This window comes from Cervus elaphus, chromosome 11 (genome assembly GCF_910594005.1).
Source record: "Cervus elaphus chromosome 11, mCerEla1.1, whole genome shotgun sequence".
Lineage (NCBI taxonomy): Eukaryota > Metazoa > Chordata > Mammalia > Artiodactyla > Cervidae > Cervus > Cervus elaphus.
This window is the reverse complement of record NC_057825.1, coordinates 31,204,247-31,226,137: the sequence shown is the minus strand read 5'-3', so window position 1 is coordinate 31,226,137 and position 21,891 is coordinate 31,204,247. Positions and strand designations below refer to the sequence as shown.

The 21,891-nt window shown below is 39.6% G+C and overlaps 1 protein-coding gene and 2 non-coding genes across 5 annotated transcripts in view; 1 reads left to right on the top strand and 2 right to left on the bottom strand.

Annotated features, from left to right (window-relative positions):
* On the bottom strand, nt 1–73 carry TRNAW-CCA. The gene has a single exon. It is a non-coding gene; the product is annotated as a tRNA-Trp (tRNA).
* Nucleotides 74–6,434: 6,361 nt separating this feature from the next.
* ITSN2 (intersectin 2) overlaps nt 6,435–21,891 on the top strand; it is a 121,738-nt gene continuing 106,281 nt past the window's right edge. The window contains exon 1 of one of the 3 annotated variants that reach the window (XM_043917282.1): nt 6,435–6,655. The gene's annotated coding sequence lies outside the window, so the exon portion shown is untranslated. Of the gene's footprint in view, nt 6,656–21,282; nt 21,305–21,891 lie in introns of those variants that run through there. The other 2 variants (XM_043917286.1, XM_043917283.1) reach the window with 2 other exon arrangements.
* On the bottom strand, nt 17,671–17,777 carry LOC122704079. Its single transcript, XR_006343712.1, has one exon. It is a non-coding gene; the product is annotated as a U6 spliceosomal RNA (small nuclear RNA).

Genomic DNA, 21,891 nt, shown 5'->3' with positions numbered 1-21,891 from the left:
TTCCCTGACCAGGGATCGAACCTGGGTCCCCTGCACTGGGAGCATGGAGTCTTAGCCACTGGACCACCAGGGAAGTCCCATTGCTCTAATTTTTAAATGTTCATTTTGTTCTTGAATGAAATCAAGATAGTCAAGTTTCAAATATATCACTCAGGGTCACAGACAAGATGGCAGAGTAGATGAACATGAGCTCATCTCTTTTTACTGGAACACCAGAATCACAACTAACTGCTGAACAACCATTGACAAAAAGGTACTGGAACCTTCTAATAAAATACCTTACATCCAAAGACAAAGAAGAAGCCACAATAAGATGATAGGAGGGAGGCAAGTGCAATAAAATCAAACCCCATACAGGCCAGGTGGGCGACCCACAAACTGGAAAATACACTGCAGAAGTTCTCCCATAGGAGTGAAAGCATGAAGTCTGTATGCAAGCCTCTTAGGTAACATCCACCAGGCTTCAACCACAATCACAGAAAGACAAAATGAGATGGCAGAGAAATATGTCCCAGGTGAAAGAACAAGACAAAACCTCAGAAGAACAACTAAGTGAAGTGGAGATAGGCAATCTACCTTTAAAAGAATTCACAGTAATGACAGTAAAGATGATCCAAGATGTCCTAAATGAATGGAAGCATAGATGGAGAAAATAAAAAGGAATGTTTAACAAAGAACTAGAAGAACTAACAAACAGATGAACAATAACTGAAATAAAAAATATACTAGAAGGAATCAAGTATATCACCCAAACAAGCAAACAGTGGCTTCCTATTGGCGTAGGGTCTATCTTCCTATAGTGCTTGACTCCAGAGCAAGGATAGTTACCCCATCTCATCTCTCGCTGCTGAGAGTGGGCATAAGGCCAAGATAGGGGCAGTTATCTTCCTTTTATTTCTCAGGCTCAAGGTGCCTTATTTAGGGAAAAGAAAATGGCAATACCAGAAATAGAAATGCTTGTCCTGCCAGTCTGGGCCAAGCAGTACAAAATGATCTGATCCATTGTATATTTTAAACTAAAACACTGTTGCTTTCTGAACCCAGAATAGCATGGCCTGTGTTTCTCTATTTAAAAGGGGAAAAGAAAATCACAACTCTGCATGGGAAAATTCCCCAAAAAAGGCTTACGCCTGACTTTACCCCTTTTTCTTCACACCAACCAAGGTTAGATAATCACAAACAGAACTTTACCCTACTTCCTAGGATTGTTGTAAGGATTAAATGAAATAAAATTACTCTGTCAAGTGCAAAATGCCACATAAATATTAGTCAGGTTATTACATGAAGGAAACTGGTATCATTCCAGGTTTGTGCTGGAGACAGCAACAATGAACTAAACAGACAGCTGGGCAAATCTGCTAGACAGGAAGCATGTCTGACTCTTGAACACAGGCTAGATTCCCTTCTGCTGAGCTATACCTGCCAGACTGGAAGCCCCTCGTGCTCCAGTCATGAATGGACACGTCCTGTCCAGGGCTTCCAAGGCCTCACCCCAGTCTGGCCTTTGGCTCCACCCTGCAGTGCTGGCCCAGGGCCAAGTCTGGGTTAACTTCCCCTTCTAGTTTGCCTGGTACTGCCTTTCCGGTACCATCAGGCATTAAGCCAGAGTCAGGTTTTGCAGAGCACAAGTGGCCCAAGAATGAAAACATTCCTTCCTTCATACTAGGGAACTTCCCTCCTCTTTCCCCTAAAATCATTCCTATTTCTACTTCTCTGGTTCTCATCTGCTCCAGGGCTCCAGATTAAGGTGTGGGAGGTCAAGAAGCTAAGATAAGAGGGAAGGAACAGTTTGTCTCATTGATCATTCCTCTAAATTGAGTCTCAACTGCTCTCCACTAGTGCTACTTCCTTGCTAACTCCTTGCTTTCAGGAGCTGGAACGTAATAGGTTCTTAATAACTATTAGCAAAAGGAACACAAATATCAGATTAACGAATCAGCAAACATAGGTATACCTTGGAGATTTTGTGGGTTCAGTTCCAGACCACCACAATAAAGCAAATATCTCAATAAAGTGAATTTTTTGGCTTCCTAATTCATATAAAAGTTGTGTTTACAACACACTGACATCTATAAAGTCAACAGCATTATGTATTAAAAATATACCTACGTTAACTAAAAATACTTTATTGTTGAAAACCCTAACCATCATCCGAGTCTAAAGATCACTGAACAGAGATCATGATGATAAATAATATAATGATCAAACAGTTTGAAATATTGTGAGAAGGAATAATACTGAAATATTTGAAATATTGTGAGAAAGACTAAATTGTGACACAGAGACATGAAGTAAGCAAATACTGTTGAAAAACAGCACCAATAGACTTGTTTGATATGCAGGGTTGTCACAAATCTTCATTTTGTAAAAATGCAGTATTTTTGAGCATGCGTGCATGCTCAGTTGCTTCAGTCCTGTCCGATTCTTTGTGCCCCATGAACTGTAGCTCACCAGGCTCCTCTGTCCATGGGATTATTCCAGCAAGAATACTGAAGTGGGTTGCCATTTCCTCTTCCAGGGGATCTTCCCATCCCAGGGATTGAAGCTGTATCTCCTATGTTTCCTACATTGGCAGGAAGATTCTTTACCACTGAACCACCTGGGAAGCCAAAGCACAGTAAAGTTAAGCATGATAAAACAAAGTACACCTGTATCAAACGAAGTCCAAGGCCTTTTCCTGGACCCTGACCTCCCCTATTCCTGCCTGCTTTTCATCTGTTTTTACATTCAGAAACTAGGGCACTTCAGCTTGGTTTCCCAGATTAACTTTGATTTTAGTTCTTTATGCACAAAGGATCACTTTCAGCACATCTATACTTTCATATGAGTTTCAAGAGGAAAAAGAAACTTAAAAAGGGACAAACCTTACTTTCTATCTATTTCTCAGAAGGGTCAGAATCAATGTGGCAATATATAAATGTGTGTGTGTGTGTGTGTGTGTGTGTGTGTGTTTAGGAGTGGCATGAAAAGATTGTGAGGTTGTGTTATTTTCAATAGGAGAATGGAAGAGACACCCTAGCTGGAAAGCAGAGTTGCTAACAGTAGAGGCAGATTAACTCCTACCAAAGACAGAAGGTAAAGAGGGCATAGCTTTAAAATCATGCTACTCACCCCTATCTCCAGATGCCCTAGATCAGGAGGGGAGAAACAGGGTTTTCTGGTGTTCAGTGGTGGAACAGTGTTCCACTGCTACACTGCATCAACTATGAAACCCAGGTGGTATCAAATACTCATATATACATGTAGTTGGAATGACAGAAGGAGATGAGAGAGAATAGGGCAGAAAAAAAGTTTTAAAAAATAATGGCTAAGACTTTTCTTAATTTGATGAAAGACAGAAATTTGTAGATACAAGATTATAAATGAACATTAAGCAGAAGAAACACAAAAAAGGTTCACACTGATGTACACCAGAGTCAAATTACTGAAAGCCAAAGCCTAACAGCAACTCTCAAAAGCAGCAAGAGAAAATAACATATTACACAGAAGGAAAAAAATGATCCGATCAACAGCCATCTTTCATCTGAAACCATGGAGGCCAGGGAGAATGGAAAAACACCATTAAAATGCTGAAACTAAAAAAACCATCCTGTCAATCCAGAACTCTATATTCAGGGGATATGTTATTCAAGTATGAAAGAAGAATAACAATATTTTCAGATAAAGTACAACTAAAAAGATTTGTAGCCAACATATCTACACTAGAAGAAACACTAAAAGAAGCTTTTCAGGTTGAAGGGAACTATGAGATGGAAACCTTCATTCAACAGGGAAGAATGAAGCACACCAAAAATGCTAAGCATCTGAGTAAATTAAAAAACTATTTTTTGCTCCTTTTCTCTTAATTTCTTTTTAAATTGCTTTTAGTACTTGGTTATAGTCTATTGTTTATAGTCTTGGGAGATTTATTACTTGCAGAGGTATTACATATGAGCTCATAGCCTTCCTACTCTGTATTTATCTTATGGGATGCTTAGAGTCTGGAATTGCTTCTGCTCTCTATTCGAGCCTCTTTCCATTACTAAGAATTTGTTATGTGCACTGACTGGGTAGTAATGTGGTGAGGGACAAAAGTCTTTGAAAACCAACAGAAACGGAGATTGCTAGAATATAGAATGTATATGGTTGGGAGGGAGAATCAGTGCAGGGAAGGAAAACATTGAGATTAAACGCTCCCATGGTAAAAGCCAAGTTACCAGGAACAGGCCTTCAATCTGTCCTAATCTGTGGCAGAACTTGGGGAAGAGAAACATAACATACTTAGTCTACTACCTAATTTCTCAACCTTCTTACCCTACAATAATTCCTAATCTTCTTAAGGCTTGACAGATATGTCTGTATGTCTTTAGGTAGTACTTAGTTCCTCCAGGTATCTGATTTCCAGTTGGTGCAGGAAGTGAAAAAGAGGTGGTAGGATTTGGGAAATAATAAGGGGAGAAATTACAGATACAGTTTCAAGGTGTGCCCTGTGAGGAGAAGAGGAAGTCAAAGAGCTGGAACTGTGGTGGTATCACCCATATGAATCATCAGTGCTGAAAGAGGAGGATAGGATGGACACACTGGCCTCAGAGCTCTGAATGGAACCCTGGGATATAATTGTTTTAGTGTTTGGGGTACTATAGGCTTCCAGTTGTATTCAGGACCTCAATTTCTATCAGAGGTCCTTAGCTTTTTGGTCTATTATAGGAAGACTTAAATTTTTTCCTTAAATTTCTTTATAACTATTCCTTTCTACAAAGTTCATTTTTGTCCTACCAAGGATTTGGCCTCCTCATTTAGAAAGAAAGAGGACTCAGGGTGAATGGTATCAGGTCCAGAACCCAGAAACACAAATGACATTGATCAGACAATGGGTGGGAAATGGAGACTGGCTATCAATCGGCCTATTGGGAATAAAATTAGGTTTTACCTTACAGACCAACCCTTCGGAGAACTACGTTGAGAAGGATTCAGAGGCTTGGACTGAAGCACAGACTCCAAAAGGGATCATAAATAATTGGTGATATCTGTCATGGGAATAAGACCATGTGCTCAAGAGTGCTGTCTGTAGCTTGGGTGGTTTGTTTGCAGACTGATTGGTCCCCAGCAGATAAAGGATAGACTGACTGGTTTCTAGTAGATAAATGACTTGCAAGGCAAATGCAAAGAAGTCAGGTTTTCCTGTGTCACTGACTCAGGAACTGTCTATAAAGTCTAAGTCAGGTCCAAATCTAAGAGTTAGGAAAAACATCGAATGTGAGAGCGGGAAAAGCCTGTTTATCATTACTAATGTTTGCTAAGTTCCTCACAGGAGTTGCCTGTCTAGTTCAGATAGGCCTGGTCTCTGGAGTCACGCCTCTTAAGTCAGCCTGGCTACATTCACATGCCCCAACGTGTACGAATGAAAGGAAGCTATGGGAGCTTTTGCTCTGCACAGATTTCTCCTTTTCCAACAAGTCATGGTGTATGAGTTTTGTACATGGGTCCATCCTTCACTCCAAGTGTAAAGCCAACAAAAATCTTGGGTCTTGCACCTCCACTTTGTTATGCCCATAGGAACCACGGACGCCAGCTCGAACCTCAAATAACAAAAAGCCTTTCTCTTGAAGGAGTGCTGTGTCAAGGGCAGGCCCCCCATAAATGGTGGTGACTTGAGTTATTTAGTCTTTTGTGAAGAGACTAGGAGCTGAAAGGGGAGAAAAAACATGCTGAATTTGAGCTTCACCTGTCAGGCGGCTCTCAGGTGGGGAAGAAAGGTCAGCATCCGGAGGGCTGCAGGTCGTGGAATTTACGGAGAGATAACTATCTTCTTACTGCTTGGCCAGAATATTCGAGGTAGGTGTTCTGCGTGTGGATGGGGGCTGGAAGGCTCCTTTCTCGTCCTTTTTTGTTTGTTATAGAGGAGGGTGAGGGACGCTGAATGGACGACTGTTAGGTACGATGAAAGTGAGTTCTTCTGGGGTATTTGAAGGAAAGGCCCACACCCATGAACAGAGGTGGGAATAATCTGTGCCCGTCCCATCCCCATTCCAGGGGAATTGAGCTCCCAGGTGAGAAGGCTCCAGAGAGAACCCCACAGGGACTTGGGGTGGGGTGGGGGCGCATGCATCAGGGACGCGCTGGACACTGGTTGGCCCTCTTCCGAAACCATGGGGTCTGCGGTGGCAGGAAACGCACTACCCAACCCCAGCATGTCACCTCGGGGAGGAGGAGCCAGGTGGGTAGGCACCCCTCCAGGAAGGGCTGCCGGGTTCAGGCTTCGGGGCCTCCCCGAGGGAAGAGACGAGTATGAGGACCAGGCCCGCGGGGTCCGCGGCCTCGAGACTCCGGGGATGAGGAGTCGCGCCCGGGCCAATTTCGGGTTTCCAAGGGAGTACGAGTCGGTGCCCGCCAGCGGGCGGGCGGGCCGTCAACTGCCCGGCCCGTCGCCTCCCTCCCCGCCCCCCGGCTTCCTGCGGAGGCCGCGGCCGCCATGTTGTGGGGCTGAGGCGGCGCCGCGGAACCCGAGCGGCTGTGACAGGCTGCGCAACAGGTTCGCTGTCGGCGGCCTGACGACGAAGCAGGCGCGGCGGCGGCTGCCGAGCAGGTCTCCCGGCATCCGCCCGCGCCCGCGCCGCTGGTGCCGAGGGGCGCGGGGTCGCGCTGTGACGTGCGGGAGGCGCGGCGGGCGCGCCAGGTGGGTGAAGCCGCTCTCCGGCTGCGGCAGGGCGCGGGGCAGGTGCGGGCGCTGCCGCGTCCGCCGCGGGGAGGCTTGCGGGCCGGGCTGGGAGGCGGCTGCGCGCCCCACACGACGCGGACGGGCCCTCGGGAGCCCCGGAGGTCCCCGAACTAGGCCCCTGGCAGTCTTGGCGGCGCCGGGCGGAAACCTCCGGCCCCGGGTTCCTGCCCCCGCGGCGCGGCCAGGGCGGACGGCCAGGGGCCGGGGCCGGGCTGCGTCTTCCCCGCGGCCAAACCCCGGACCCCGGCCGCGGCCTCTTCTGGCAGGTGCGGACGCGGCGGTCGGCTCCCTCGCTTTTGGGGTGCGGGTAGAAGCGAACCAGCCCTGAGGGGCACCCGCCCGCTTCCTCGGGGCCCCATTTTATTTTCACGGAGTTGGTTTTCCTTCTTGGCAATGGTTGGTGCGGAACGTCAGGTGAGCCGCATCCCAGTGCGTCAAAGTAGCCCGAGTCACGAGAGGCCAGTGGGCGGATGCTCTGAGTCCGACGCTCTCATTAAACCAAAGTTGGGAAATGTTACAATTTGACTTCAGCGTTATTGATTTCCAGGGTATACAGGAAGCACGGAGAGCTGTAATCTCTTGGACCAGAGTAAAAGTTGATTGCTTTTATAATTCTTTTTGAAGACGCCTGCATGTGTATAGTGAATGGGTAAACCGAGGCTGAAATGCAGATGGCTGTGCATTTTGTAAAAAGATGATGTATTTGGATTTATTAATCCTGTGCGTTATGGTAGAGTGATTGCTGATGGCAAGTATGCTTCACTTGAGACTTATATTAATTAGGAATATTTTTGATAGAATACTTTGTGATAGGAATTAAGCTTAACACAAAAATGTTTGCTTTGCTAAATGCACTAGTTTGTTTTTACTAGGGTTTACTTGCTTACCCAGAAATAGGCGAGTGTGCCTTGAAATTTTGTGTTGTCCTGGTCAGCTTAATTTAGGTAGCATACACTCCAGGTTAAGCTTCTTAAGCCTCTTAAGAAAAGTAATTGCCTCTCTCCCTGTGCTTCTTTGCTATGTTGTTAATCAGTGGTGAAACCTAAACACAATCTAGAAACATCACGTAAAACCCTTACATAAATTAATAATGACGTCTCTCAAAATTTAAAGATGGTAGCAATTTTGTTGTGCTAGGTTTCTTTGGCTGTGCCTACGATTCCCTTGTAATTTATTTCGCCCAGCTTTATTGAGATATGCTTGATATATATTCCTTATTACTTCAAAAGTAGGTAAGGTGAAAGTTGTTTCTAAAAGCTTCATTTAAGGACAAACAGAATTTTGTGTTTTTTTTGAGGCCATGGAAAAAATTGTGCATGGCTGCTGATTTAATGTAGTAGTAGTGAGCCTCACTAAAGCTTGCATTTTTTAATATACTTTAATGCATGTAATTGTTTTTTTGCTTACCTTTATAACAAAAGGTAGAATTGTTTGAGAAAACTTGACCTATACTGAATTATTGAGCAGGGAGGTACTATTGTTAGTTCAGCATATCTCATGGCTAAAATCCAGATCTCATCAGAATATGAGAAAATGTATTATACAATTGCTGGGATTAGAATTATGGTTTTAAAAAATTTTGTATCTTCACAAAATCTGAATAGTAAAAGGAACCTCTATACATCCATCACCCAAACTTAGCAGCTTTCAAGACCTTCTTTGCCCATCTCTTTCTTCCTTTATTTTTTTCACTCTATCGACTTACCATATCTCTTTTTTAAAGTGGAAATTTCTTACATAACCTTAAGATTTTTACTTTGTTGTATTTTTAATATAGAGTTTCACAGATTTCTATCTAGTAAGACAAAAAGACCATTTATTGGCTATCTACTTCAGCTACTTTCCTCAGTATTAAAATATATTTACCATTTTTGTCATTTATTGAGCACTTACTGCCTCCCAGGCTCTGTGTTGTTACATAATCATTTGAAGCTCACAGAGACCCTATGAGTAGTTCTTTCCCACCCATCAAATAGATAACTGAAATGTTAACCTGGAGGTTAACAGAGCTTCTCTAGGTTAACTGAGTTATTCTAGGTCACTGAGCTAGTAAGTACAAGAGCTAGGTTTCAAACTAAGATTCTTCTAACTTCAGCACCTGTTCCTTATATGGTACATTCATCTTGGTTCAGAAATTAAAATAAAAGGTTATTTGGGCATTCAGTATTTGTTGAGTAAATGAATGAAAGTTTTGATACATATTATTCCATCAATAAGTAGCATTTTTATATACTATATTTACTTGTAAAGCATTTGTATTAACAAGTTCCAGAAATGATTCAGAATAAACTAATTACCTTACTCAAAATATGGTGGTATTTTATTACCATACAACAATGCATGTGCCTGTTTTTCTTTTTTTATATTCTGATCTTTTCAGTACCTTATTTATGGAAAAATTTATGGAATAACTATTAATATTTATGAAGAAAGGCTAAAAATAGGCAGACGTTTTTGTGTGCCAATTGTTAAAGGCGGGATTCCAAGTGTGAAGGATAAAAATAATGTTTAGGATTAATTCTGTAAAAGAATAGTCCTATAGATGAAGCTGCATCAGAAATGCTATATTTTTTTACTTGAGTTTATTTTTTACTTTTTACCATTCTCTACCTACAGAGCGTAGTGACTAAATTAGAGTCCTGTTGGGGAGAGTGTGTCTATAGGTATTCTTGAGAAGGAGGAACTGAACTGGTCTAAAATGATCTAAAGGCAGAGAGGAAGTGGGGGAGGGGGAAGGAAACCCAGCAGAAAAAGAATACATCTGAGCGAATATAGCAAGAAAGAATGTGTTTTTACAACTCTAGGAGGGCACCATATTTCATTTTCAAATGTTCTGAGAGATTAATTTAAAAATTAATTTCACAGCTATATCAGGACACTGAATGATTTGTTTGTGAAGTTATTCAGCAGTGGTTATGGTAGACATTTATAGAGATCTAATATCAGATGGTAGACTTTTAACTTGTTTTACTTAAGCAACTGTTTTATGTTTTCTAGATCTTTTTTTTTCACTAGTGCATATTCATTTTAGAAAAAGTATATGTATTTCAATAAAAATTTTATTTATTTTGGTCTTGATAAAAGTACAGGCCTTTAAGTTAAGTCTCCTGCTTATATCTGTTTTGAGCAACTTATTTTACTTCTCTAAGCTTCTGTTTCCTCATATGTAAAATGGGGAAAATAACAGTATCTATCTCATAGTGACGTTGTATGTAATATAAAGTCCTTACAGTAATTTCTGCTTAGTTTAAGTGCTTAATAAATGTTACATATTATTATTCCAACTTACTTCAAAGAGAAATTTCAAAACTGAACTAGTCCTCTTTCTATTTTTTATTTATTAAAAAAATTTTGCTCTTAATGTTTAATCTTACCATCAAAACAATCCATAAAAGAAGGCTGGAAAATAGTGCAGAACTTAGCCACAATCCTGTCTCCCAACAAAGAATCTGCATTTTTAGTCCCCTTAATTTGGGGGAGGGTGGGAAACATAGCCTAAAAGAAGCAAATGTTCTTTATCTGGAAAAGAAGCTACTGCTTTGGTTTATTACTTCGAAGTCTTTGAATCCACATGCTTAAATAACTTCTACTTTTCAGTGTGAGGAGTATTTGGCTAGTATGAGGTTGATAATGGGAGAGAATGACCAAGAACAGTGTCAAACTGCAGAGCCCACATAGATAAGGACCCAGTAGGCTTTGCTTGGACAGTTTGGAGGACACTGATAATTTGCTGTATCATTTCATTTTTGCTTAAAAATAGGTATTTGGACACTTTCTTCACCACCTTGCCACTCCTCCTTCACGCTTAAGAATGGTTGCTTAAATATGAGAATTAAGTAGGTCAAATTAATAAATTTCACAATTTATGCAACATTTGAGGAGTTTTAGTGAGTGTGTGCTAAATTGCCTCAGTCGTGTCTGACCCTTTGTGACCGTATGGACTGTGCCTTTGCGATGCTGTGGACCAGAGCCCTCCAGGCTCCTCTGTCCATGGGATTCTCCAGGCAAGAATACTGGAGTGGGTCGCCATGCCCTCCTCCAGGGACTCTTCCTGACTGAGGGATTGAACCTGTGTCCCTTACGTCTTCTGCATTGGTAGGCGGGTTCTTTACCACTGGTGCCACCTGGGAAGCCCTTTTAATGAGTATGAAATACTTTTTGGTGAATATAAGTGAGAATTTAGGGATTAATGGAGTTTGCTGAGAATGAAGCAGACTAGGAATGCTTGCGTAGCATTCATTCTCTAACTTTATGGTAAGCCCTGAAAACCTGAATGGTAAAGAAGACTGAGATTTAATTTCCCTTAATTCTCTTCTTCTCCCTAAAAGCATTTTAGGCTTTACCTCTGCTAAAGCTCCAGTGAAATGCTTAGACAACTTGTATTAGAAGACTTTCCCTCCCCACTTCTCCTTTCTTCTGGTGTCTGGTCTTCATCATTCCATATATATATATATATTTCTTTTTTTTTTTTTTGGCTCTGCAGCATGTGGGATCTTAGTTCCCTGACCAGGGATCAAACTCATGCTCCCTGCCATGGAAGTGTTGAGTTCTAACCACTGGACTGCCAGAGAAGTCCCTTCCTTCCATGAATCTGACTGAAGTTTTTTCCTCCTTCTAGCATCCTAGTTCCTACATCCAGGATCTAGGGTTTCACTGTTCCCTGAAAGCTGAGTTACTTGGATGATTGAGATGGAAAGAGGCATGCCATTTAGGGAGACAGATATAGATAACTCAAAGCTTTCTGACCACTCCTTTCCGGGACCTGGGTTTTATAGTCTTTATAACCTGGTGGTCATCCCATCTTGAAAAAGTACGTGCTGCAACTCCCTCTTATATCCATGTTTACTATTATTTTCCTCATTAGGTTGACTTTACCCCAACTTTATCTTTCTAGGGGTTTCAATGGGGAAAAAAAGCTCCTCTTACCTCTTTTTCTGCCCTCTGCTTTAACTTTCTTTTGTTCTCAGTCTCTTTGTTCTTTAAAAAGTTAAACCTAACAGAAGTCAGTCATATTTCTTGATACTGAATTCATTCATTCTTCTAGCAAATAATGAGTGTCTTCATGCCAGGAATTGATCCAACCACTGAGAGTATAAACAGTAAACAAAACACACAAAAGCCCTGCCCTGTGCTACTTGTTTTCAGGAATGGGGAGTGGAGACAAAAATGTCTAGGAGTTAGAATTTGCTGAGTGCTATGGAGAAAAGTAAGGTAGGAAATGGGACTAGGGAATGTGTGGGCAGGTGGGTGGGGGTAAATGGAGAGAAGTAAGTTTGCCTCATTCAAAATTATTAAAGAATTCAAAATTGGGGGAGGATGATTGTACACATTTTAGGAGTAAAATAGTATTTCAGATCATTGTATTTAACAGAAATGTTTATCATTTACTATCTGGTTTGGACCCAGTAGATCTCTTAATATTTCTATTTTCTATAACTTAAGCCAGAAAACAAAAAACCTCAGGTACAACATGAACCTAGAGCAGATAAACTATTTGTCAAATAGCTTAGAATAGATACCTTAATTTGATTTTTTCTAAAAGTGCTATGTTGTGTTTGTTTTTAAATTCTATAGACTTTTTGTTTATGCTATTTTTATTATGATGAGTAATATAAAGTTCCTTGTGTAAAACTGGAAAGCTGCAGAGAAATCGAAGGAAGAAAATTGTAGTCCTTAATAATATTATCTGGAGAAATATTCAGTGTTAATATTTTGGTAGATCTCATCTAGAAATTTTTCTTTGGGAAAAATGGAATTATATATTCTGCTTTTGTTATCTGATTTTTAGTTTACTAGCATTTATCAAAATAATAAATGCTACTTTATATTTATCTACAATAAAATTTTCATTGGCTAAATAATATTGTCTTGCTTCTACTGAATGTTAATAATGTCTAACATCTATTGATATTACTGTATCCTGGTTACTTTTGAGACACTTTACATACTTTTGCTCATTTAGTCTTTAGTCTCTCTTTAAGAGCTGTTCTATCATTATTTATTTTACAGCTGAGAAAATTGAGCAAGGGCAAGTTTAGTAATTTTCCCAAGATCCCGCAGCCAGTAAGTGGCAGCCATAGGTTATGAGCTTATTCTGACTCCGCAGCCTGTGGAGGTAGTTTATAGTTGTTTCTGTTGTTATTTTAAGTCGTGCCACAGCTAACATTCTTGTAATAATAATCTGTCTTTATATCTATGATTATTTCCTTAGAATAAATTTCTATTAGTTGTAGTAATATTGGGTCAAAAGGTGTGGATACTTCCTAAGGCCCATGTAAATGTATTGCCAAGTTGGTTTCCAGAAAAACCTGTCAGTACCAAAGTGTTCTCTTATTACCACTTGAAACCAGATTCCCCACATCCTTAGAAACACTTCTTTTTAAATCTAATAATTTGATAAAGACCCTTGTTTTAATTTTTCTTTCTCTGAATACTAATAGTGAAGTGAAAGTCGGCCAGTCATGTCCAGCTCTTTGCAGCCTCATGGCTATACGGTCCATGATACAGGCCAGAATACTGGTGTGGGTAGCCTTTCCCTTCTCCAGGGGATCCTTCCAACCCAGGGATCGAACCCAGGTCTCCCACATTACAGGCAGATTCTTTACCAGTTGAGCCACAAGGGAAGCCCAAGAATACTGGAGTGGATAGTCTATCCCTTCTCCAGCAGATCTTCTGACCCAGCAATCAAACTGGGGTCTTCTGTGTTGCAGGCAGATTATTTACGAACTGAGCTATCAGGGAAGCCCTAATATTAATAAGGTAATACTTAAAATTTTTTCTTTGAGAAATATTTGTCTCTGTCCTTTTCTCACTTCATTGGCATGTTCATCTCTTGGTTATTTCTAAAATTTCTTTAAACATTAAGAATAGTAACTCTTTGCTTATAGGTGTAAATTTTTTTTCCAAATTTGTATCTTAGTTTTGTAAATGAATTCTTATCAATCATAATGATAATAGCTAAGGTTTATGTGCTTCCCTGGTGACTCAGAAGTTAAAGCATCTGCCTGCAATGAGGGAGACCTGGGTTCGATTCCTGGTTTGGGAAGATCCCTTGGAGAAGGAAATGGCAACCCACTCCAGTGTTCTTGCCTGGAGAATCCCATGGTTGGAGGAGCCTGGTGGCCTACGGTCCATGGGGCCACAGAGAGTCGGACACGACTGAGTGACTTCACTTTCACTTTCAGGGTTTTTGTAGTAATCACCGTGTGTGGCGTGCTTAGTCACTCAGTTGTGTCCGACTCTTTGTGACCCTATGGACTGCAGACCACCAGACTCCTCTGTCCGTGGAATTTTCTAGGCAAGAATACTGGAGTGGATTGCCATTTCCTATTCCACAGGATCTTGCCAACCCAGGGATTGAATCTGTGTCTCTTGTATCTCCTGCTATACTAATTGATTATATTTATTAACTCATTTAATTTTTATAAGATCTCTGTGAGGTAGGTGCAGTTATTAGCTCCATTTACAAAGTACTCTGACGGTATGTTTTAAATTCTCAAACAGTTTTTTCTTCTGTGTCCTTGCCCATTTCTGTTCTCAGTTCCTCAGACTCTCTTTTCCTAGCCTAATTGGGTGATACGTTTTGTTCAGTTTTTCATTACTTAGTTTAGAAGTTATTTCCTCTGGGATTACTCATCTAACAACTTTCTAGTTCCCTAAGGCAAAGTTAGGTGCCCATCTTCTGTCTTTTCTTTATACCCGTTGCACTTACATGCAGTTACCGTTTTTGATCTTATTCCTCTTGTGTATTCCCTGCTCTTATACATTTTATACAGATGCTGTACATCTGAATACTCTGTAAACATTTGTTAATTTGAATTAAAGGTGCTCATGATAATGTTGGTGATATAAGAAAGAAATCAACCTTCCCACTATGTAAAATAGAGAAACTTACATTTAGGAAGTTAACACTGGAACTCAACTTTGAAGGCCAGTGGGGGAGGAGGCAGAAGGAGGGGGGCCTAGAGACTGAGTGAAAACACGCATGGGTATTTCCCATTCTGGGAACAACAATGATTTACAGTGATTTTGAGGTTTATCAGCTTTGCCTCTGGGAAAGCCTGGTGTAATAAATCCCCCCTTCCCCCAGCATACCTGGTCTGGTGTTCAGAATATTTCAGTCTGTCTTCTGGATCTCTTCTGTCATGAAGCAGAGCTCAGTTTCTCTTCTGACTTCCTCATTTTTTCAGTGTGACAGGAACGGGGGAAGTTGGCAGGTCCTGGTATAATCTTGATAAGATCTTGACATGCCCAGGGAAGTTTTGTGACTTGGTGGGGAAGGCCCACTGGCAGCCTTTGCCTAACGTGGAAGTCTTGGGCTTGGGGAGAGAGGGAACCCTGCAGCCTGTCTGTGAAGACCTGGGTTCCTGCACACCCTTTCCTGGTTGTCAGCACATGGCATGAGACCTCAATGTCTTTTCTCTTTGGCCTTCGTTACGTTTCTGGTCTTCTAGCTTTGATACAAGACTAAGAGATGTTCTTCTTTGGCTCTAGTCTTGAGGTATACTGACTGCTGGTCTTGAAGAACAAGTGAGCACTTTACAGATTGACAATATAATTTATTTGTCATTTGATATTTTTTCAAATCCTCCTCTTTATATCTCATCATGTAACAAACTTTTTTCATTATGAAAATAATTCTTGCTTATTGAAGAAACTTTGTAAAATAGAGAAAAAAAAAGTAGGAGAAAAGTTATTCCACCAATTAAAACCACATTTTTGTGTCTCCCACCACCCTGTTTTTTCTCTCTGTTTTTACACACGTATTTTTGTAAATGTTTGACAATATAGCACTGTAGTTAGGAACATGGCCTGTGCTATCTGACTGGGGTTTTAGTTACAGCTTAGCCTTTTATTAGCTTTGTGAATGTAACTGTCTCACTAAGCCTCAGTTGTCTTTTCTTTAAAAAGTGGCGATTTCATAAAATATTTATCCCTGGAGTTTTTGTGAGGATGAAGAAATAATATGTTTTCAGTGTGACCATCTCATAATGACTTTTCAATAAATGTAACAGTAATAATCAGGCCTGTCCTTTGGTTAGGTCATCGAGGGGTGCACCTCTGGGCTGTGCTTGGAGAGAGGAGGTGGGTCAGGGTACTGTACCTTTCTTTTATGAAATAATTAAAATTCAACTTCAGATTTTTTTTAACATTTTCAAAGGGCCCTATGAAAATGTTTACACTGAGACCTCCTTTAAAATATGACTTTTATCTTGGCCTAGCCTCACAGTGGGTGAGTGGCGCTGGGCCTCAGACTTCTAGGATGGCCCTGATGATGATGGTATCAATGATATTGCAATAACAGTGACAAGTAAAGACCTGAGTGTCAGGCTTGGTGTTTGATAAGTATTCAGTGATTGTTAGCTGCTCTTTTTAATAATGATAAATACACATTTATATTAAGTTTTAAATTATAAATTCCAACGGATGTTGGCAAGTGTTATATGCAGAGTACATCTTGTGAGATGCTGGGCTGGATGAAGCACAAACTGGAATCAAAATTGCTGGGAGAAATATCAATAACCTCAGATATACAGATGACAGTACCCTTATGGCAGAAAGTGAAGAGGAACTGAAGAGCCTATTGAAAGTGAAAGAGGAGAGTGAAAAAACTGGCTTAAAACTCAACATTCAAAAAACGAAGATCATGGCATCTGGTCCCATCACTTCATGGCAAATAGATGGGGAAACAATGGAAACAGTGAGAGACTTTTTTTTTCTTGGCCTCCAAAATCACTGCAGATGGTGACTGCAGCCATGAAATTAAAAGACATTTGCTCCTTGGGAGAAAAGCTGTAACAAACCTAGACAGCATATTAAAAAGCAAAGACATTGCCGACAAAGGTCTGTCTAGTCAAGGCTATGGTTTTTCCAGTAGTCATGTGTGGATGTGAGAGTTGGACCAAAAGAAAGCTGAGTACCAAAGAATTAATGTTTTTGAACTGTGGTGTTGGAGAAGACTCTTGAGAGTCCCTTGGACTGCAAGGAGATCCAACCAGTCCATCCTAAAGGAAATCAATCCTGAATATTCATTGGAAGGACTGATGCTGAAGCTGAAACTCCAGTACTTATGTGAAGAACTGTCTCATTGGAAAAGACCCTGATGCTGGGAAAGATTGAAGGCAGGAGGAGAAGGGGACAACAGAGAATGAGATGGTTGGATGGCATCATTGACTCAATGAACATGAGTTTAAGCAAGCTCTGGGAGTTGGTGATGGACAGGGAGGCCTGGTGTGCTGCAGTCCGTGGGGTTGCAAAGAGTCAGACATGACTAAGCAACTGAACTGAACTGATAAATTGTAAAAGCATAACCAGTTTCCAGATTATTACATAATCTTCCTGAAATTTTTTTAAAAGGTTATTGAGATATCTGTCTAGATATAGATATATCTGTATATCTAGATCGATCAATCTATCTACCTATATATATCTAGATCAATCTATGTATCTAGATAGATCTATCTATATATATCTAGATCAATCTATAGATCTATCTATATATATCTAGATCAATCTATATATCTAGATAGATCTATCTATATCTATATCAGATCTATCTAGATATATAATTCACATATCACTATGAATTTGATTGAAGTGGCAGCATAATACCTGGCTCAGTGTGTTCTCCCCTTATTGGATGCTCATATCATTTACAGTTTTTCTCTGTAGTAACTAATAATAGCTGCAGTAAATGTCATTGTAAGTAAAGCACTTCCCACATTTATTATTGTTTCCTTATGACAGATTTCCAGAAATGAAATCATTGACTTACAGGATAAGAACTTCATTAGGATTCTTGCTGTATATTTTCACACTGTCTTCTGAAGAGCTCTGCCAGTTTGCACCCCCATGAGTATGTCTGTAACCCTCTTCACTTCTCATGTTTGTGAGCCCTGATACTGGTAGCCCTAGAGTCTGTTTTTTTTTTTTTTTTCCTTTTCTTTTATTCTTCTTTTTTTTTCTTTTCTTTTAAAAATATGGAACGCTTCACGAATTTGCGTGTCATCCTTGCGCAGGGGCCATGCTAATCTTCTCTGTATCGTTCCAATCTTAGTATATGTGCTGCCGAAGCGAGCACTGTTTTTTTTTTTTTTTTAAAGTAAATCTATAATGAGAAACAAAATAAAAATTTGCATTTTCTCGATTTATTAGTAATGTTAACATCTATTAGCCAGTTTTATTTCCTCTTTGGAAATTATCTATTTAAAGTCTTAGTGTTTTCATTATCTAAGTAGTTCTATGTACATTAAAAATGATGACTATCATATTTGTTTTGCTTTTTCTCCAATTATATATCTTTTAATTTTAATTTTGTTTTCAGCAGAAGTCTAAAAATATTTATATGGACAAATCTTTACTATTTCTTTTGCATAAATAATAGCTTCAGGACTTAGTTATCTTTGTTTTAGGGAGGTGATATTTTACTTGAAGGTAAAGCATCTACCTGAATTTTTTCCCTCTATACTATTTTTTAGAATATTTACTTATTTACTTGACTGTGTGGGGTCTTAGCTGTGGCCTGCAGGCTTGGTTGCCCCATTCCATGTGGGGTCTCGCCTCCCTGACCAGGGATCAAACCCATGTCCCCTGCACTGGAAGGTAGATCTTCAACCATCGGACCACCAGGAAAGTCCCCTCCTTCTATACTTCTTATTCAAGTCAAGTAAATAGTTTTGTTTTAATATTTAGTCCTGATATAAGACGGAAGAGGGTAGACCAACTAGCCAGCTCCCACCAACCCACCCCTTAGAGCAGTGCAGGCTGAGTCACAAGCTATTCTTAGGTGTTTTTTCCCCTTTCATGTGGGTGAGTTGTCTTGTTCAGAGTTGTTGACTATTTCTTCTAAAATTGATTTAATTTAAATCTTCAATATAATGCAAGCACTAGCTACTTCAGTTATTAGTTTACCATTTCTGTTCTTTTTTTGCCCTATTGATTGATTCTTTGTGGGCTAAACTTAACATTTATAGAAGTCCAAGCTTACAGCTTATATTCAGACATCTTAAACTGAAGATGTTAAGTTGCAGAACTAGAACTGAGAACTAAATTTGTGTAGAACAGTTCTCTTTTTGAAGCTTTCAAGTCTCAACATGCTTTGTGTATTTGGGGCCCTAAGCCTCTTGGTAGAGATAATAGTCACCTTTTACTCAAATATAATCAATATTTGTAAGAAAAACATATCCTTTTTATTAGTAATTGGTACAACTGTGGTTTGTCATACCAATTCAGTGAAATTAAGCCAGTTCTTAACAGTTGAAAATCAAGATGAAATAATAGTAGCATAGCCATCATTTATGAGCACCATCTGTGTGCCAGATGTTTTACAGACATGATACCTGAGCCTTGAAAGAGCCTGGCATTTAGGTGCCATCAATCACATTTATAAGTTAGAAAACTGAAGCTATGTCATGTGCAAGTCTCCTAAACTAAAAGTAACTACACTGGGATTAGAACTCGAATTGGTTGATCTGCTTTCAAAGTTCAAGTTTCAGATTGTCAGCTTGCTTGTCCTCAGTGCAGTTGAAAGGATGTTAATCTCTCAGTGTCAAAGCTTTTTTATTAAAGGCTATTTTAGTACCTACCCGGTGGCTGAGCACTAGGTATATGAAGATGAGACACTCACAGGACCTCCCAGTCTGATAGAGATGGGCAGGCATGAATACAAAGGTTACAGTATTTGGTGGTATGTAGTTTATTGGAGATATATACAAGATAAAATGAGGATGTGGCAAAGGAAGGTTTTAAGTGGAAGTATCACTGAGAAGTGTCACAGATTCAGAGAGAGGGCTAATAGGAATAAGATGGCATAGAGGTGGAGGGGGAAGGTATTCTAACACTGGAAATGTAGGCAGAGGATAAACCCTAAAACACCTTATATGCCATTAGAAAATTAGATTTTTTAAAAAAATATCAGTTTTATCAAGATATAATTCATATACTATAAAATTCACCCTTCTAAAGTTTACAATTCTGTCATTTTTATTATAATCACAGAATTGCACAAGCATTATCACTAATTTTAGGTTATTTTCTTCATCCCAAAGAACGCCCTATACCCATTAGCATCCTCTTTCCCCCATTTCCCAGCTCTAGGTAACCACTAACCCGTGAATTTGCCTCTATGAATTTGCCTCTTCTGGATATTTCATATAAATGAGACACAGAATATGTGGTTTTTTGTTACTGAGTTCTTTTACTTACTGTAATGTTTGTTTTTAAAGTGCATCCAAAAAAAAAAAATGCATCCATATTGTACCATGTATCAGTAATTCATTTCTTTTTATGGTCGAATATTCCATTGTATGGATGTAGCACATTTTGTTTATCCATTCATCAGTTGGTGGTCATTTAGGTTGTTTCCACTTTTGAGCTATTACGAACAGTGCTGTTGTGAGCATTTGTGTACAAGTTTTTATATGGACATAGGTTTATATTTTCATTTCTCTGGGTTCATATCTAAAGGTGGGTTTGCTGGGTGTTATGGTAACCTATGCTTAACATTTTGAGGAGCTGCCAAATTGTTTTCCCAAGCAGCTAAATCTTTTTACTTTCCCACCAGCAAGGTATGAGGGATCTAGTTTAGTAGGAGATCAGATCCCCTGGAGAAGGAAATGACAACCCACTCTAGTATTTCTTGCCTGGGAAGTGCCATAGGCAGTGGAGCCTGATGGGCTATAGTCCCTGGGGTCACGAAAGAGTTTGAAACAACTTAGCGAATAAGCAACAGATTTTATACTACTGGTGAGCACAGTCACAGTGGTTGAAAACTATTGGATTCTGTTCTGCTTCCCAATGTCTTTCAAGACATAGGTCAGAAGCCTTTTTCTAATGAATGGAACTAAAATGCAAATCATTTCCTCAATTCTGTGGGCTACTTAAAATCTGAGTTATTAAGGATTACTGAAATTTAGTGTTTATGTATTAAAACTAACCAAATTCTAGAGCTTACTGAGTGTCCTAATTCAGTTTTTTTCTAAGAAATCTGTTAACTCTCCAAAACTTTGGCAGCGTCAGATTGAATTGAAAAATTCCTACTATGCACACCCACTACAGTGGATACTATTTCATTGTATCATTGGGTTGTCTTGAGTTTGATTTGGTTCCATTTCTGCTATTCTTGAATTGATTGCAGTCACAAAATTATGTTGTTTTAATTTTGTTGACCATTTGTGTAACTGTTTCTTTGCTATAACTTCTTCATCATGGAATTATTTTTCTATTGAAAAATAGGAGCACGTAGGTAGGTTGAATCTCTTTGTTGTTCCACATAGGTAGGCAATAGTTAGAATAGTTTGAGAATGAATGGATTACATAATTGGAAGATTTCTTTCCCACTCTAATATTCCACCCTAATACGTTTTTAAAGTGGAAATTAATGTGTGTTATAATTAAGGGTTTTGACTATGGAGTACATGCACTCCCCAAATTGGCTTTGGAAGTCTGAAAGCTTTGAAATTGTTCACCACATTTTGTGCATTTGTGTTTTTTCCAGAGAGAGAAACTGGGTTTGCCAAATTTCTTTTAAAAAAAAAAAAAAGAAGTCCATGACCCTCAGAATTAAAGAATTCAGATGGATGAAGAGAATTTGGAAATTTGAGATTTGACGTATTTGGGGGAAGTGAGACCTTGCTTTGGTTAGATGTTGCTGCTCAGTGATAGATATTTTCTGGATACATGTCTTTTAAAAGGGTGACTCATTCCATGTTAGAAGAGCTCTCTTTTATTCTTTCCTGATAATTTTTTGTCCCTGTCAGAACTTGGAGTTTGCCTTCAAAGTCCTCACTGCACATTTATTATTACTATTTTATATTTTATTATTAAAGTAATACTTATTATTTTATATTTACTTTCTTGTATGATTGGATTGCTCTTTATTAAAGGTGTTATTTTTGCTGCCCTGATTGCATGCTTTACTTGAAATGAGTTGATATTTTAAAAAAAACGGTTTGATAGAATAAGAAAATGAATGCTTTTCTACCCTTGACTTTTAGTTTCTTTTTCCTTTACTCTCTTGTTCTATTTCTGTTTTGGTTGAGATTGGAAAGTACCAGTAGCCGGTGGACGCTCTTCCCGTGCAGGCCTTGCTCGGGTGTTGGGGCATCAGCTTGAATATCAGGTTCTCAAGGCCTCTGCAGTACAGTACGGCTGGAGGAGTATACTTCTTCTCTGTAGCTGTTTTACCATCATATGCA